The sequence below is a fragment of the Canis lupus genome, chromosome 25, assembly GCF_011100685.1.
Source record: "Canis lupus familiaris isolate Mischka breed German Shepherd chromosome 25, alternate assembly UU_Cfam_GSD_1.0, whole genome shotgun sequence".
NCBI lineage: Eukaryota > Metazoa > Chordata > Mammalia > Carnivora > Canidae > Canis > Canis lupus.
This window is the reverse complement of record NC_049246.1, coordinates 20,618,883-20,637,935: the sequence shown is the minus strand read 5'-3', so window position 1 is coordinate 20,637,935 and position 19,053 is coordinate 20,618,883. Positions and strand designations below refer to the sequence as shown.

The 19,053-nt window shown below is 39.0% G+C and overlaps 1 protein-coding gene across 1 annotated transcript in view; it reads left to right on the top strand.

Moving 5' to 3' along the window:
• Window positions 1–13,834: 13,834 nt before the first annotated feature.
• Window positions 13,835–19,053, top strand: part of NEK1 (NIMA related kinase 1) — a 229,388-nt gene continuing 224,169 nt past the window's right edge. Inside the window, exon 1 of the mRNA XM_038573569.1 lies at window positions 13,835–14,396. The gene's annotated coding sequence lies outside the window, so the exon portion shown is untranslated. The remainder of the gene's footprint in view (window positions 14,397–19,053) is intronic.

Sequence of the window (19,053 nt, the reverse complement as noted above, 5' to 3'; positions counted from 1 at the left end):
ACTGCAACATATTGACACAATGAGATACTATTTAGCAATGAAAATAAATTAAATAGAAAGCAACACAGATGAATCTTAAAATGTAAATGGCACCAGACACAAAAGAGTATACATAGTGTAATTCCATTATATAAATACCTGTAAACTAATCAATAGAAGTCGAAATAATAATAGTTACCTTTGAAACTGGAAGAGGGAACAAAAAAGAATTCTGAAGGATCATGTAATGTTTCATTTTTCAATTAAGGATAATTATACAGATGTCTTCACTTTGTAGAATTTCCGCACATATAATCTGATGATTGTTAGGATGGTTAATTTTATATGTTATTTTCACTGGACCTAAGGAATGCCCAGATAGCGGGTCAAATATTATTTATGTGTGTCTGTGAGATTCCAGAAGATTCCAGATTCCAGAAGAGATTAGCATTTGATTCAGTAGACTTAAAAACGGTACCCTAAACAATGGCAAGTGGGTATCATCCAGTTAGTTCAGGATCTGAACAGTCCCAAAGGCAGAGAGGAAGAGTGAAATCGCTTTTTGTTGGACATGGGACATCTATCCTCTTCTGCCTTCAGACATCAGCACTTCTGGATCCAGGGCCTTGAGACTCACACCACTGGCTATCCTGGTTCTCAGCCTCTGTGTTTGGACTAGAACTACAACACCAGCTTTCCTGAGCTTCTAATTTGCAGATGACAGATTGGGGGACTCAGCCTCCACAAACATGTGAGGCAATGTTTCATAATAAATCTCTTTCTGGATATGTATGTATGGATATTAGGTTCTATTTCTCTGAGGATCCCAATTACCGTCATACATCTCCATATTATGTTATATTTAAAATTTTAAGATTTCCCATATTGAAATAAGATCCCATATCCCATCTTAAATCCATATTTAAGATTTTCTTTTGGGGTAATGAAAATGTTTTGGAACTAGAGAAAAGTGGTAGCTGCATTGTGAATGTGCTAAATGCCACTGAACTGAGTATCTTAAAATGGCTATTTATGTTATATGAATCAACTCAATTCAAAAATAAGTAGTTACCCAAAAACCTCAATAATATATAATTAGTAGTCATTAATTACTACAAATATTAAAAGCTGTAATGCCAAACTTACCAACTGCTGTGTCACCATCTAACAAATTGTCATCTTCAGAAGTTTGAAAGTCCATAATAACACCTGCTCCATCTAAAAGCTCCTCATCACTACTTGCACTTGTTATACTATTGTAGCTGTTTCTATAGTACCCTCTATGGAACAGCTGCTCAGACTCCATTTAGCTGTCTGATTATCTGGAAAAAAAAAAAAAAAGGAAAAATGGTTTTAACATTTTCCCAACATCTAATAAAAATCACCTCGTTTAACATGACAAAAAGAAACTTCTGATTTCAATATACAAAAATACTAAGGTCATACACTGTAACAAAAGCTAACTCTATGTCTTTGAGGATGACTTAATCATTCTATTCTTACTATGCAGCTACAAATAAGAATGAAGAATTTCTTCAGGTAGTAGTATAAAACAATCTGCAAGATCAATGGTTAAGTTAAAGTACAAAGAAGTAGGGCGCCTGGGTGGCTCAGTCAGTTAATGATTTTGGCTCAGGCCATGATCTCATGAATTGTGAGATCAAGTGGGCATTGGGCTCCATGCACAGCAGCAGTCGGCTTGGGATTCTCCCTTCCCTCTCCTCCTCCCTATGCCCTTCCCCCAACTTGCACACATTTGTACTCTCTCAAATCGATCAATCAATCTTAAAAAGAAGTACAAAGATGTGTTTAAGATATTCTACAATATATGTGGGGGGTTTTTACCAGGAAAAAAACAGAGGAGTTGTGGGGAGAGGAAAAAATACAATGTATAATTAATTGCTTGTGTACATACAGACTGTATCTGGAGGGATTCTCAAGTTGCCTACAGGAGAAAGGAACAAAATGGCTGAAGTACCAAGTCCAAAAGGGAGACTTTTTGTCTCTTTTGTGTATTTTATCAGATGCAAGTACTAATTTTTAAAATGCTATAATTAAAAAAATTTTTAATATTAATTTCATTCTTTTTATTTTAAAATTAAAATTTTCAGAGTTCATAGTCAAATATCAGACACTGAAAATATAAGTAACAATTTTCATTTTTTCAAAGCAGATAATACCAAAAATGCTTGTTTTCATTGTTCTTACTCTCTATGCTTTAAAAACAATAATACTCCTAGGTTTTTTTTTTTTTTTTTAATACATCTACCTACTTGCTCAATATCTAAACTAAATGAGAGGGGATCCCTGGGTGGCTCAATGGTTTAGTGCCTGCCTTGGTTTGGCCCAGGGCCTGATCCTGGGGTCCCGGGATCAAGTCCCATGTCGGGCTCCCTGCATGGAGCCTGCTTCTCACTCTGCCTGTGTCTCTGCCTCTCTCTCTCTCTGTGCCTCTCATGAATAAATAAATAAAATCTTAAAAAAATAATAAATTAAATAAATGAGAGTTCAAGATATTAGCAATAGACTTGAAAGGTTCACGTGTGGGACTTGAAAGATACAGTCATAAAAGCAGTCAAACGAGTAAGCCTTGTAAGACGAGAATAATATGTAATAAGTACATATAAAAATAAAAGATAATGGCAATAAGCATACTCCAATTCTAGTGGTGAATTCTTACACTGAAGACTTTAAGTGTTTTAAGACAATCTCCTGTCCTCAGTAAACTGTCCTTTTGCACAGGGAAAAATAACCTCAAAGAGCTATAACAATCAAAATTATTTGTAAAGATTTTACACTTTTAGAAAAAATAAAATATTGCCAAAAACTCTTTTTACCAGATTATACAAATTTCCTAACTTACAGACTTCTTTACAGAAGGTGAAGGTTTGTGTACTCCTTGAAAACATGTCTATTCTCAGCATCTGGTATAGTGACTAGTACATAACATAATAGTAAATGTCAAAACATCAAATTGTTATTCAGTCATGGATTACAAAGAAAAACATATATTCCCTGCTTTACAACTTCATTAGTTTTATGGTTACCTCTACCAAAGACAGCCTAGTATAACTTACTAGAGATTTGTTAGAATATACTAATAAAGCAAGTGTTTTATATTTAAGGTAAATGTTAGAATAGTACGAAAATAACCATTCATGCTAAGAACTTTGCAGTGTCTATAGAGGCAATCAAATAAAATACTGTGGCCATTGAGTAAATAGCCAAAATCCTTTTAAAAAAATAAGCGTGAAAAATTCCAAGAATCATTTTAATTTTGCTGTATCAAAGCATGTATGCTAAGATCTTGGAGAGAACACAAACATTCTATTCTTCACTTCTTTACCTCATGATCAGACTAGAAGGGCTTAAGACACGTGATAATATACATCAATGAACATTAGTTGGAAGCTATGTATCACTAAGAAATTAAAATAATTACAAATGTCCGTGTACTGGGACCTCAATCAGCAAGTTCCAGATATCTTCTCCATGTATCCCTCAAAGTCCCTCAAAAACAATGATAACTGACAACTTAATTCTTTCAAAATGTTTTGAAAACTTATTTTGGGGGCACTCGGATAGCTCAGCCAATTAAGCATCCAACTCCTGATTTTTGGCTCAGGTCATGATCTCAGGGATAGAGATGGGTGTGGAGCCTGCTTAAGAGTCTCTCTGTTCCTCCCCCACATCTGCCCGCCTCCCTCCCTCTCCTCTCTTAAAAAAAAATTAATTTCGGGATCCCTGGGTGGCGCAGCGGTTTAGCGCCTGCCTTTGGCCCGGGGCGCGATCCTGGAGACCCGGGATCGAATCCCACGTCGGGCTCCCGGTGCATGGAGCCTGCTTCTCCCTCTGCCTATGTCTCTGCCTCTCTCTCTCTCTCTCTGTGTGACTATCATAAATAAATAAAAAACAAAAAAACTTTAAAAAAAAAATTAATTTCACCAATACCTCTGAGACATCTAGACTTGACATCTTTATAACAAGAGCAACCAATTCTGTTTCAAAAGTTTATTAAACTCAGGCCTGCATGGGTTATTATTTCTATAAATTTGATAATTTAAAAACTATATTTTTCTTATTAACCTAGGAACCTATAGGGCTGTACACCGATCACTCTCACTAGCCTTGGAACATGGCCAGTCCAAATTTAGATGTGCTCAAAGGTAAAATACCTATCAGATTTCCTAAGGCTCAATACAAAAAAAAAAAAAAGTCAAATATTCTAATAATTTTGTTGATTCTATGTTGAAATAATATTTTAGATATATTAAGTAAATTAATGTTTTCTTTTTATCTTTTTAATATGGTTACAAAATTTTAAATTACATGTGGCTCACAGGTGCAGCAAAAACATTGCACTGAACAGCACTGCTACACAATATTCAAAATTCTATGGGAGCATAAAGGAAATGCACAGAAGAACTCTAGATGCCAGTGATAAATCTTTTTAAATTCTAAATTCTATTCCCAGGCTTGTTCACAAAAGGCTATTTAAACCATAATATGGCAGCTGATATTCTGCATATTAAAAAAATGAAAATACTAGTCATCTTTTCAATTGTCAAAAATATATTTGAAATCATTTCAAAACATTAAACACACAGTAGCCTGCAAAGGTTATTTATTAGAAATAACCTATGAAAATCTCCAGGGATAAAGCCTAGGCTACTGCAATAAATTCCTAAATGATCTATATACAATCAACTTGACACCCTCTATCTAATCTGATCTTCATACTGCAGCCAGCACCGTCTTTTAAAAGAAAGCCTCATCAGCAATCTCTCCCCACTCCATGGATTAAGGTCCTAATCACGTCTCACTTACCTTAACAGGCAAGACCCTCTGCAGCCTAGCCCTCTGCTTAGCTTTGAAGTGTGTACTTGCAGTACTCTAGACTCACTGGTCTTCCTCTCAGTCCTATAAGGCTGTTTCCTGTCTCATAGTTTCTCAGCGTGGAACATACCCTCTCCTCTCCATCCAACTAACTTCCTTCATATTCTTCAGCTCTCACATGAATTGTCCATTTATTTAACAAATGCTTTAACAGAGTTTACTATATGTTTGATATCATCAACTTTGACACAAATTAACTCGTTTATAGATGGATTAAATACAATCACAATCCTAAAGCTTACATACTACTACCATATGCATTTAACAGATGAGGAAACTGAGGCGCAGAGTTTAAATAACTTGCCCAAAGTCATGGAACTAGTAAAGAAAGCCTCTCTGACCTACTCATTACCTGGGCAAATCTCTCCTGACTAGGTCAAATTTTCATTGTTAGTTCTTAGATCTTTCCTTGTATCACTCACTACAGTTGTAACACTACACTTATTTATGCATTTACTTAATTAACGTCTTCCCAACTATGATGTGTATCACAAGATCTGGCACAGTGTCAATTTTTGTTCAATATTGCATATTTGATGGTCATTAGCACATTACCTGGCACATATTAGGTGTTCAATATTTTTATTCAACTTTTAGAAGTAATTAGGATTTCACACGCAGTTATAGTACATCATACAGATATCCTGTGTACCCTTTACTCAGTTTCCACCAATGGTGATATTCTGCAAAACTACAGAACAATATCATAATCCAAATACTGACACAGATAGTACAGTCAATATACAGAACATGTCTATCACCACAATAATCCCTCATGTTACCCTTTTATAGCCACACCTATTTCTTCCAGCCCCACCACCACCCTCTCTTTAACCCCTGGCAACTCATAATCTATTTTCTATTCTTAGAATTTTGCCATTTCGAGTATGTTATATAAATGGAATCATACAGTATGTTACTTTTTGGGATGAGCTCTTTGCACTCTGCATAATTCTCTGGATGTTTGCTCATGTTATTGTATGTATCAATAGTTCTTCCCTTTATATTGTCGAGTAATAGTTCACGGTCTGGATGTACCATGGTTTAACCATTCACCCAATGAAGAATATATGGCTCTTTTCTAGGTTTTGGGTATTATGAATCACGCTGCATGCCCACAGGCTTTTGTGTGAACTTAAGTCTTCATTTCTCTGAGACAGAAGTCGAAGAGTGCTGGGCAGCCCGGGTGGCTTAGCGGTTTGGCACCGCCTTTGGTCCAGGGCGGGATCCTGGAGACCCAGGATCGAGTCCCACGTCGGGCTCCCTGCATGGAGCCTGCTTCTCCCTCTGCCTGTGTCTCTGCCTCTCTCTCTCTATCTCTAATAAATAAAATCTTAAAAAAAAAAAAAAAAAAGGTCGAAGAGTGCAATAACTGGGTCATATGGTATGTTTAGTTTTTTAAGGAACTGCCAGTTTTACATTCCTACTAACAATAAATATATTAGTGATCCAGTCTCTTCACATACCAGTACTTCCTGTTAATATTTAAATATTTAAAAAATATTTGAGAAAGAGAGAGAGAGAATGTGCAAGAGGCAGCATGAGGTGGGGTGGAGAGAGCAAAGGGAGAAAGAGAAAGACTCCCCACTGAACAGGGAGTTCAACTCAGGGCTTGATCCTAGTATCCTGGGATCATGACCTGACCCCAAGAAAGACGCTTATCTGACTGACCCATCCAGTCACCTCATCAGCATTTTTTATTTTAGTCATTCTGATAGGTGTGTAGTGATAGCTCATTGTAGTTTTCATTTGCATTTCCCTAATGGCTAATCATGTTGAACATCTTTTTATGTGCTTATTGCTATCTGCCTATCCTCTTCAGTGAAATGACTATTCATATATTTTGCCCATTTTCTAACTGGATAGCTTTTTTACTGCTAAGTTTTATACTTTAGAATACATATTCTAGATGCTAGTCCTTTGTCAGATATGTTGTTTGCAAATATTTTTTCCCACTCTGTAGTTTTTTTTTTTTAAAGTAATCTTTATACCCAACATGGGGCTCAAACTCACAATCTCGTGATCAAGAGTTTCATGCTCCCCCAACTGAACCAGCCAGATACCCCTGACTTTCCTCTTTTTGATAGGGTCCATCATGGAACAAAAATATTTAATTTTGATGAAGTTCAATTTATCAACTTTTCCTTTATGGATTATGCTTTGTCATCTAAAAAATCTACTTCCCAGGGACGCCTGGTTGGCTCAGCAGTTGAGTGTCTGCCTTTGGCTCAGGGCGTGATCCTGAGTCCCGGGATCGAATCCCAAATCAAGCTTCTTGCATGGAGCCTGTTTCTCCCTCTGCCTAGGTCTCTGCCTCTCTCTGTGTCTCTCTTGAATAAATCAATCAATCAATCAATCAATCAATCAATAAATAAATAAATAAATAAAATCTTAAAAAAAAAAAAAGATACAGGTTGAAGTCTTTTTTTTTTTTTTTTTTTAATGTGTGGATGCCCAATTGTTCCAGCACCATAGCAGAAAAAGGGTATCTTTCTTTCACTGATTTGCTTGTTTTTGTACTTGTTTTTTTTTTTTTTTTGGCCTTTGTCAAAAATTAATTGGGCATATTTGTGTGTGTATAGTTGAGAGTTCTATGTTCTGTTCCACTGATCTATTTGTCTATACCTACAGTAATACCATGCAGTCTTGATTACTCTAGCTATGAAATAAGCCTTGAAATTGGATAAATTTGTCACACTTTAGGGATGCCTGGGTGGCTCAGTGGTTGAACACCTGCCTTTGGCTCAGGGCGTGATCCCGGACTCCCGGGATCAAGTCCCACATCGGGCTCCCTGCATGAAACCTGCTTCTCCCTCTACCTATATCTCTGCCTCTCTCTGTGTCTCTCATGAACAAATATATAAAATCTTTAAAAAAAAAATTGTCACACTTTACTCTCATTTTTCAAAATTGCTTTACCTATTCTAGTGTCTTTGCCTTGCCATATAAATTTTATAATCTTATCTACATCTACAAAATCTTGCAGGGTCAATTTTTATTTCTACTATGAATAAATAACAAATGCATTACAAACGAATGGCCCATCACTACTCACATGCTATATGCAAGCTCGAATTCAACAAGACAGAAGCTGAATCAATATTTGCCCCAAATTTGCTTGTCCTCCTACACTCCCTATCTCAGCTTACAGTATCATAATCTCATAGCCAAAATGAGTTTTTGGAATCCCTTATTAATTTATTTGACAACCATTTCCTCAGTCCCCATCATGTACCAGGCATAAAGCCAGGTACTGTGATAATAAGTAAAATACGGTCCCTATTATCAAAGCAGTGAAGGTAAAAGACATACAAATAACCACAGTATGATAGAAGTTTATCACAGGAGAGGTATACACAGGTATTTGATAACAATGAAAAGGAATAAGCATGCCAGCTAGAAAAGTCTGTGAACATTTAATAAAGGGAATGTTTAAGCTGAGTATTGAAGGATTAGGATGAGTGAACTGGGCTAACTCTGAGGTGAAAAGTCAATATAGACCAAAAAAAGTACATGCAAAAACATAGCAACATAATAACAAAACCTGCTTGGGCAGCTTAATTAAGAGATAAGGAACTGGAGAGTATCTGGAGAGGTGGGCACAGGCCAGATCAGAAAGTTAGGAGCTGATCCATTATGCTAAGGAACTTATTCACTCATTTATACATTGAAGAAATCATTAAGAGTTTTTAAGACCAACCACATGGCCAAATATGAATTTTAACAGGCCAACAGTAGCAGCAGTATGGAACACAGAAGAGCAAGAGACTGAAAGGGGAGTTAGGTGATCGTAATTCCAGCAGAACCTTGAACAATCCTAAATATGAGATACCGAAGGCATAATTAACCTAAGAGATCAAAATATGGAGTAAAATGAATTTTGAGAAGTATTTAAGAAGACATGGTAACTAATAAACTGTGAGGAACAATGAAGAAGAAATCTAAAATATCTGCTAGGTTTCTGACTTGACTAAATTGATTCAAAACAGTTGGAAGAAACAAATTTCAGTCTCCTACATCTTATGGGACTTAAGATCAGAGTGTTCTTTCCAACTACAGAATTACACATCCAGGATTTTTTCCTATTGGGCCAGACTACGATGAAAGGAATGGTTACCTTCATTCAGTACACCAATCCAGCACCCAAACACCAGAACTGGGAGGTAGGAAGCAGAAAGAGGAACACCTTGTGAATCTGTGGCTAAGCGACTCACATAGCCTGTAGGTACACCAATTTTCCATAGCTCCCAACAAAGTTTTGCCTCTTTCATAAAGAAGAGTAGGTAGGAGGACACCTGGGTGGCTCAGCAATTGAGCATCTGCCTTCGACTCAGGGCGTGATCCTGGAGTCCCGGGATCGAGTCCTGCATCGGGCTCTCTTCATGGAGCCTGCTTCTCCCTCTTTCTATGTCTCTGCCTCTCTCTGTGTCTCTCATGAATGAATAATTTTTTTAAAAAAAGAGGTAAGGCTAAGGACCATGGCTAAGTTTCAAAGGTGTATCAGTCAGCTATCTGGCTGGCTAGTAAGCTAAATAGAAAAAAAGGCATAATCTCAGTGAAAACAGAAAAATCCCAAATATTAGCAACTAGAAAGATGGACAAAAGTTTCATGAGCAGTGATGGCAGAAAAGTAAAATGATGACCAAGCTAGCCTTTTGTAAGGAGCATTTTTCATATTAATACTTTTAGCATCTCACATAAATATTCTAACAGTATTGCTAAGTACTGATTAACAATCAAAACATGACACTGAATTTCAATATAACCACTCATTCATTAACTTATGTTTACAGAATAGCTACTAATGTATTAGAAACTGTAAAAAATATAAACACAATTTTTATTTTTTAAAGCTTTATTTTTTCAAGTAATCTTTACACCCAATGCAGGGCTCAAACTCACAACCCTGAGTGCAGGAGTCATTGCATGCTCTACTGACTGAGCCAGCCAGATGCCCCTACACACAAGTTTTACCAATTAATGGCATCATATTTGCATAGGCCTTATAGCTTTCAGTAAAGTTCAGCATAAACTTCATTACTGTCCTCAAAAGAGATGTAATACTTTCCTATAGGGTAATGTACAGCCACACTAAAAAGCAATACGTCAGAAATGTCACAGAACACACCAGTAGTGTTCTAAGAGCTCAGAAAAAAAGAGTTCTCATCCCAGGGTGACTGATGGTGAGAAGCCTTCTCTGGAAGAGAGACACACCAGAGTTCGACCTTAAAAGGTAAGTGGGATTTTATGGGGCAGAGATCAGAGAAGTTAACTGAAGCAAGACTACCGACATGAAACAAGTTTTGGAGCCAAGAAGGCAACAAAAATATTTGAAGATGAGTATGTGCACAAAATACAAGTCCAGTAAAAAGTTTCATGGTCAAATATGCTTGGGTAATAGAGCATACCCCATTCTAGAATTGTAAAGGCTACAGCATTGGAAAAGCTCTCGAGAAAACCTGTAGTAAACACTAATTTCATGAATTAAAGTTATGAAAAGCTTTTCAAATGTATTTTACCAAAGAATGAGCCCTCTGCCCCCTACAACATCATGAGACTGAGGTCAGAATATCACAGTAGCAAGGAAGAATTTATTCTGTACAAATTGTCACCACATACAAGATATGACCATAATGAAACTGATTTCTCCCAAAAGCAGTATTACTTGATATTTTATCTCTATTATTAAATTAGCTGCATGTACAAATTGCTGTGCTGACATTTTTCTTCAAAAAAAAGTATTAAATGGGCAGCCCTGGTGGCCCAGTGGTTTAGCGCCGCCCTCGGCCAGGAGTGTGATCCTGGGGACCCGGGATGAGTCTTGTGTCGGGCTCCCCGCAGGGGGGCTTCTTCTCCCTCTGCCTGTGTCTCTGCCTCTCTCTGTGTCTGTCATGAATAAATAAAATCTTTTTTTTTAAAGTATTAAATGAATAACCCTCTAAAAGAAGGAAATATCTTCTCTGAAGAAAGTTTCTTAGATTCAAAAAAAATTTTAGAGCCACCCATAAGTTAAATAGTAGATAATTTTAAAAGTAAAAACATAAATATAAGGCTTAGACTATAAGACAAAAGAAAGGTAAACAATAATCCCACAAAAAAAGATGATGTGGAAGACTTACACTTTGAAAACAAAATAATCTTCTTGACTTTACAAGACTGTTTACTTCTCAAAAGATCCCTGGGTGGCTCAGCGGTTTAACTACTTCTCAAAAGAGCAAGAAATATATTTAGTTAACTGGTTCCAAAGTTGCAGATAAAATCTCTCTGTATTTCCAGCTGTGCAAAATGGGCAGTTTCCCTGCACAGGTTTGATCCTACATTTTATACCTAACTGAAAAACAGTCATCTTTAAAAATCAAAATGAGCCATAGCCACGTTATATATACATGTGAATGTGCGCATCAGAAAACACACACAAAAAGAGTATTATTTTAGAACGAAGGTTTCAAAAATTATTTTCCAGAGTTTCTGTAACTTTATATAACTTTCATAACTGAAAAATAAACGAACTGATGGTGCCGTATCTCTCATCCTAAGTTTTCTTCTAGCATTTTGCCTAGCCTTATGTGAAATACAATGCAGCCATTGAGAGCAAGAGCTCTAAAATCACACTACCAGTTGTGACACTTACTGAGACCTTGGGCAAGTTAACTAAATCCTCTATGCCTCAGTTTCCACATTTCCACTGTATGACAGGAAAACAAAATATTTCCTGGGGTTGGTGTGGTAGTTGAGACAATCCACAAAACACACTTAGGAATGATCCTAAAACACAGAATTCGCTCAATTAAAAAAATTGCTCAATAAATATTAACACTTATCATATGGTTTAGATCACTGCTGACAAGTTTGACTAGAAACTCAGATGAAAGTTCTACAAAGCAGTGAGAGTGGCCAAATGCCACAGGATACTGCTTTGGTATGTGACCCACCACAGAGATCAAATCTGACTTCCTGAGTGGTCTGAAAATTATTACCAACATGTCACAGGACAGGAAATGGAAAGCCTATCATCGACACAACCTGGAAAATAACCAATTTATTAATATAAAACTACAACCTCAGCAAATCTGTCCCCCTGAACTGTATATACCCCTTCCCAAGTTGGATTTTACATTCTTAATGAGCTATGTATGACTGAAAACACATGCTTAAAACACAATTTCCAAGCTATAAGTACTATACATTTAAATTGACTTAAAATAATGTCACCCATTTTCCAAGCAAAGAATCAGTCTTTGAAAAGTGTGGGAGTCAGGGTGTGGGAGGGAGATGCCTTGGATTGTGCCAATAGTGGCTGTTCCTATCAACCAGAGGTCATAAAAACACTCAATTTGAGAAAACATCTGTAGGTCACACTTCCGATTTTTAAGCCACACTATGTAACGACAATCAGCAGGATTGGTGAAAGATGAAAATTAACTTTTATGATGAAAATCAACTATACATTCACATTCTTATATGTACTCTTGAGCTACACAGATCATATTCTCTAGTGATTCACAAAGGCACATAAAATTCACTAATTTTAACATCAGTTAAATTATTTCCATACTAACCTCATCAAGAAAAGAATCTTATTAAAAAAAAAAAAGAATCTTATAAATTAAACTGTTCAGAAATTAAAGGTAAAGCATTTCTGGAAAGATTCAATAATCAATGACAAAGCCACAATGATGCTGCAGTAAGTAAATTGTATGGCTCAAAAAAGTTTACGGTTTGCAGAACTGAACTTTCAAATTACAAGAAAAAAAAAGATTCAATTCTTAAAAACAAGGTTTTTTTTTTTTTTCCTCCAAAAGAAAGAAGAAATCTCAGAAATCTTATACACATATAAGGTATAATCTTCCTGTGCTCCAGTTTTAAATAATATACAAATAAAGCCTATTATATGCAAAACTAAAACTTGAGATTCTAAGGTAGTTTCTGATCCAGGTTTATGATCAAAACAAATGTTTTATATCTACACGAACTAGGTCTTGATATACACATAAATTCAGGCTAAAGATAGAAAAACTGAATAATAACTTTAAATTTTGGGCAATTTTACCGCAAGTTAAAACCCACTATCTTGAGTTCAATATTAATCTTTCCTGGAACCTACTTCCACGGTATTCAAAGGCCCTTCTGCAGTTCCTAAAGGAAACAGGAGAAATCTTCAGGAATGTCGAGGATACGTATACGCCTGATCATTTAGGCTGCCTGTTCTAAGATGAACCAAGACGAGAGCCCTGGCATCACAGCTGACCCAAACCCGTGAACGTGCCAGGTCACTCACCTTGCAGCTCAGAGGCATAGCAAAATCCGTGGCTGTTTTTTGCGCTGCCTTTGGATTCTGCATCTGTTCCAAACCTAAAAACCTAGCTACCCTGGGAGCTCCACCTGGAGACGGCTGGACTCCACGGACACTACTGCAGTTTAAACGGTACCTTGGATTTTCTACTGATGGTTACGGAAATTTTGCCAGGCGGGACCTTTTTTGTCCTCCTCCCAACACGGGAGCAGCATTAAGTTCAATCCGCTTCCTTCGGAGGGCCCTAGAGTCAACTGCTTCCACCCCACATTAAAAAATAAAAATCTCCAACCTCACTTCCCTCTTAAGAGACTCAAACTGAACCCGTGCTCCGACTCGGAAACGAAAAAGACTATGCCTTTCAGCCCAGCACACCCTCCGGCCTCATTACGCAACCCAATTCCCGGCCGCGGACGGACTGGGGCTGGGAAAAGGGGCTGTGGGCTCCGGACCAGCCCGGCCCCGAGCCGCGTAAGGGGAGCCCGACAGGTGCGTCTGCGCGTAACGTCAGCGCGCCGACGTGAACGGCCGCTCGGCGTCGGGCCGCCGAGGCCGTCCTCCGCCGGCCGCGCCGATTGGGTGGAGTGAGGCGGTGGGCGGGGCTGCGGCGGCGGGGGGAGGGGAGGGGCCGGGCGGGGTGTGCGCCCTGCGGGGCGGCCCGGGGCGCCAGACCTTCTCCCGCAGCCGGCTCTCGTCGCTCACGCTTCGCGGGTGGCCCCGCCGGTGACCTCTCGGAGGGGCGGGAGGCGGCCGCCTCGGGGAACGTTCTCGGAAGGCAGTTCCCGGCATCTCCCGGAGCTCCCCGCTCCACGCCGGCGGGAGAGACCGGAGCCGCGCGGAAAATCACCGCCAGCTGTGGTCCCGAAACAGACGGAGAGAAGTGGCCTCGGGCGCCGGGTTTCGCCTGCGTGCGGGCGGCCGGCGGGGGTGCAGCGGGCTCAACGCGCTCTCCGTGTGGTTGAGGGTCCTGAGCCCGACACACCTGTAGACGAAGCTGATGACCCAGTTTAACCCAGCTCAAAAATGATGCTTGGAAATCAGCTATTGGGGAAAATGTGCCATTCGAGGATTTTACACGGTGGACTTGAATGTATTCACCTTCATTAAATTAATGTGTGCCGGCCAGCATTCGTGAACCCGACCCCCGAGCTCATAGGGGTTTACGTTGCGGTGCAGTCCTGAGCCCTCCCCTGGGACAGCAGTGTGAGAAGAAGCCTTCCCGGAGGAGGTGACGTCTGATCTGCAATTTGGGAAAAGTTGGGGCAGAGGGAGGAGCAAACAACCTGGTAGGAACGGCAGGCAAGGGAGGAGGAAATGGAAAGTTAGTTCTATGTTATCCTGGCGTTACTTGGATATAATATGCACGATGTAGCCTGGGGATAGTGAGTCGAGATGCTGATGCAGAAGTCAGCGGTTATGCCGAAGAGTTTGTGTTTTACCGTAGGTAACTGGATGGTTGGAGAGCTTTGTAAGTAGTTTTTCCCCCAAGGTTGTTTTGAAAATATCCGTGGGGCACCTGGGTGGCTCAGTGGATTAAGCCTCTGCATTGGACTGAGGTCATGATCTCAGGGTCCTGGGATAGTCCCACCTTGCGCCCCAGGTGTTGGGGCTCTCTGCTTAGCAGGGAGCCTGCCTCTCTCCTCCCTCTGCCTGCTGCTCTCCCTGCTTGTGCGTTGGCTCTCTCTCTCTGTGTCAAATAAAATCTTTAAAAAATAATAATAATAAGGGGATCCCTGGGTGGCTCAGCGGTTTAGCGCCTGCCTTTGGCCCAGGGCGTGATCCTGGAGTCCCGGGATCGAGTACCGCGTCGGGCTCCTGGCATGGAGCCTGCTTCTCCCTCGCCTGTGTCTCTGCCTCTCTCTCTCTATCATGAATAACTAAATAAATAAATCTTTAAAAAATAAAATAAAATTTAAAAATAAAAAATATCCAAACAGCCAGAAAACCTGAATCATGGACATTGCATGCCCATATTCAGCGGGTTTTCATTTCTTTAAAGTATATGATAAATACTAAAAACTTATGTTTGTGATGTCTAAATTCCACTTAAAATAGCTGAAAATGACATTGATATGGACATGACAGGATCAGTCACCGACATTAAAAAATTCTGCAATATTTTGCTTCATCTACATTAGGATTTTCCCCCCTGAAGCATGTAGAGTAGGATGCAGACATTACACATTATCCTTAGATACTTAAACATGCATCTCCTAAAAGTAACATCTTCCCCAACACCACTAGGACAATTAGCAGTAAGTCCCTGATATCTAATAACTAATCATATTTAAATTTTGCCAGTTGTTAAAAACATATTTGCAGCTTTTTTTTCAAACCAGAATCCAATCAGGTTTCAAGCATTGCATTTATGTTTCTTAAATCTTTTAATCTTCAGCTCCTACCCCAATTTTTCATGATACTGATGTTTTAAAGAGAGCAAGAATGTTGTCTTGTAGAATGTTGCACATTAGTATTTTTTTTAGTTTTTCAAATTAAGAGTAAGCAATGGCTATTATAGGCTATGTTCCCTCAAAAGATTCTCCCCCACCCCATAAATATGACTTCATTTGGAAATATATTCTTTACATGTGATCTGGTAAGGTAATTAGGATGGGCTAATTCAATGTAATTAGTGCCTTTATAAGAAGAGACACAGACAGGAGTATGGCTATGTGAAGATGGAGACAGAGATTGGAGTTAGGCTGTCAAAAGCTAAAGAACAGTTGGGGCTACCGAAGCTGGAAGAAACAGCTTCAGAATTCTTCCCTGGAGCCCTTGAAGAGAGAGTGTAACCTTATGGACACCTTAATCTTCAGACTTCCAGACTCCAGCACTGAGAAAATAAGCTTCTGCTGTTTTGATCTCCTCAGTTTGTGTTACTTTGTTACAGTAAGGTTAAGAAGCTAAAGTAATGACTTTAAACATTTTGAAACAACATAGGAAATACAAACTGAAAGTTGATGTCCTCCACAACCTGACCAACCTTAGTGTCACTGCCCACAAAAGAATACTAAAGTATATCTTGGGGAACTTTCTAGGCACATACAAAGATATACATATTAAAATACAGGAAGATTTATTCACCAGAAGCCCTGTTGAGAGATATCTGCCTTGGCTTGACCAAATACACTTTTTTAAGATTTTATTTATTTACTTGACAGCACAAGCAGGGGGAAGCAGTGGCTCCCCGCTGAGCAGAGACCTGACAGGGGGCTCCATCCCAGGACCCTGAGATCATGACCTAAGCTGAAGGCAGACATTACCCAGCTAAGCCACCCAGGTGCCCCTTGGCCAAACATTTTGATAACTATTTAGGGTAGAAGACCCTCAATCTGAATCACCTGGTTCCTAGAATTCAGGGAAGAGCGTGAAGCTGCTTGGTATGAAGTAAGAAGACTTTGTTTTCCTTTTGAGAAGGGAAAGGGAAGGAAACGAGCCAGGTTGCCCCAGAGAAGGAATGGAGTAAATAAAGTGTTAGAAAATAATTTGCCATCAAGTGTTTTACAATGGGATGTGCAACAAAACTGTCTTCTTTGACTCCCTACTAAGTTTTTATTAAACTGTGTATTACACACCAGTGCTTTTGACTATGTACACTTCTTGGGCCCTCTAGTACAAGAGAGTAATGAATATCTGACTTACATATTTATCTTGTATCTTCAAAGCACATAGCATTCTATAAGCATTAATATCATCAACATTCTAGATTCAACTCTTTTTTGATAGCTGCATAATCAGGGTCCTGGGAGAATATATTTGTGGCTACAGGACTGAGATCCCTGCTTTCTTACTAGCTATCAACCAAGATTGCTCTTAGTTCCTACAGACTATCCTCAATTCCTAACTTCATGGCCCTCTCACAAAATAGCAGCTTACCTGCCTTCAAAGCCAGCAGAATTTCTCTTGAGTCTCTCTGACTTCTTTTTAGGAGTCACCTAATTAGGTCAAGCCTGCCCATCATCTAGTTTTTTATTAGTTGAAAGCCAATTGATTAATAACCTTTTAATGGAAGTGAAATCCCTATATTCATAGTCCGGCCCACACTGAAGGAGAGGTAATTATACATCAGCACATGGGAAGCTTGACACCATCCCAGATTTCTGCCTGCCACAATCTACCCTCTAGCCCCTGGTGATTTACAAGTAAAATATTCACCCTTTTCCAAAGTTCTGATTGGCCTCATCCTAATCTAAATATCATCAACTCAAAGTCCAAAATCTCTTCCAAATCAGATGAAGATGAGGCTTCTTAATCTATTCTTCATCAGTGGATCTGTGAAACTAAAGGGCCAAGTTATCTGGTTCCAACACTCCCAAAATAGAATGGTGAGACAGATATTAGAGTTGCAGGCATTCCAGTTCAAAAAAGAATAAAGGAAGATAGTCATTGTCCTCAAATGCACAGCCACTTGCCAAAAGTGATGAAAGAGTGCTCCTCTCTTCCCTGATACAGTAGTTGGTTTGGGTTTTTTTTTTTATTTGTTTTGTGTTTGTTTTTTGTTGTTTTGAGAAGAGGAAAGCCTCTTTGTATTACCCTCACCTGAAAGGGTTTTATGCTTTAATAGGCATAATCACCAGCTTTTTTGGCTCAGTTATCTGTTCCCACTGCTGACAATCTCACAGATTCAAATCACTATATTCACTTCCTGATTCAGTGCTGGCACCAACCCACAAATCACGTTTCTCTCAGTGTAACTTTATATCAAAACACCCTTTGCTCTTCCCTATCACTAGGTCTTGTATAAAATTGTAGCTAGGATTTCACACATATTTCCATAAGTCTGAATCTCAGGCTATGCCACTTAAACAGGCAAAATACTCCGAAAGTTCTTGTTATCTAATCCTGGAACAATGAGTCTAGTCACCCAGCATACACAGTAATCAGTGGGTCACTCAGGTGACCTTCGTAGGATCAAGAAATTTAGCTTGTTACAATTAAAATGAACTGCACTCTATTATAATGAATACTCCACAAATTGTTAATTGAGTTTATTTGGAAAACTTAAAAATTAAAAATTCTTCTAAGGACATATTTTAAGACCTGCCGAAATTAGGGATTGTTGCCAGGAAAGTCTACACTGGTATTTCTTTAGTGCAGAGTTAAAAACTATAGGACATCAGGCAAAATACATTCACTGTTTTAAAGTTCTTTATAACATACATTCCCACTAATATCCAGATATTACCTGCTTGGTGTTCTGTGGGAAATTACCTTTATACAATGATAACCCCCAAATATACTCCAGACAAGCTATCCCAGAGATCACAGAAAGGCTAACATACCATGAAAAGCAGGGGGAAAAAGAAAATTAACATCCTTAAGATAGGGTACAAATGGAGAAGAAAGACCAATGATTTGAAACATGGTTGTGGGGCAGCCTGGGTGGCTCAGCGGTTTAGTGCCACCTTCAACCCAGGGCTTGATCCTGGAGACCTGGGATCGAGTCCCACTTTGGGCTCCCTTCTTGGAGCCTGCTTCTCCCTCTGCTTGTGTCTCTGCCTCTCTCTGTGTGTGTCTCTCATGAATAAATAAAGTCTTTTTTTAAAAAAATGAAACCTGATTGTGCAATGCTCGTGTGTCCTCTCTTTTTGGCATATTAGCCTTCCTGTTGATGGTGAGGTAATTAGGACTAGAGTTGATGTTTGAGCAAAGGTTCAGAGACGGAAGATGCGTAAGCTAATAACACTGACTATCAAAGAGAAGTAGGAACAAGAGTGCCTGGGCACATCTTTAGTTTGCTAATTAACCTAGTGGGCAGGTACAGCTTTTACACTCTTGGAACAGATCATGTGGGATGCAGTATGAATGTCACCACTGGGTGGCAGAATTAAGACCAGTAAATATTCTGTTTCTTTTTCTTTTTCTTTTTTTAATTTTTTTTTATT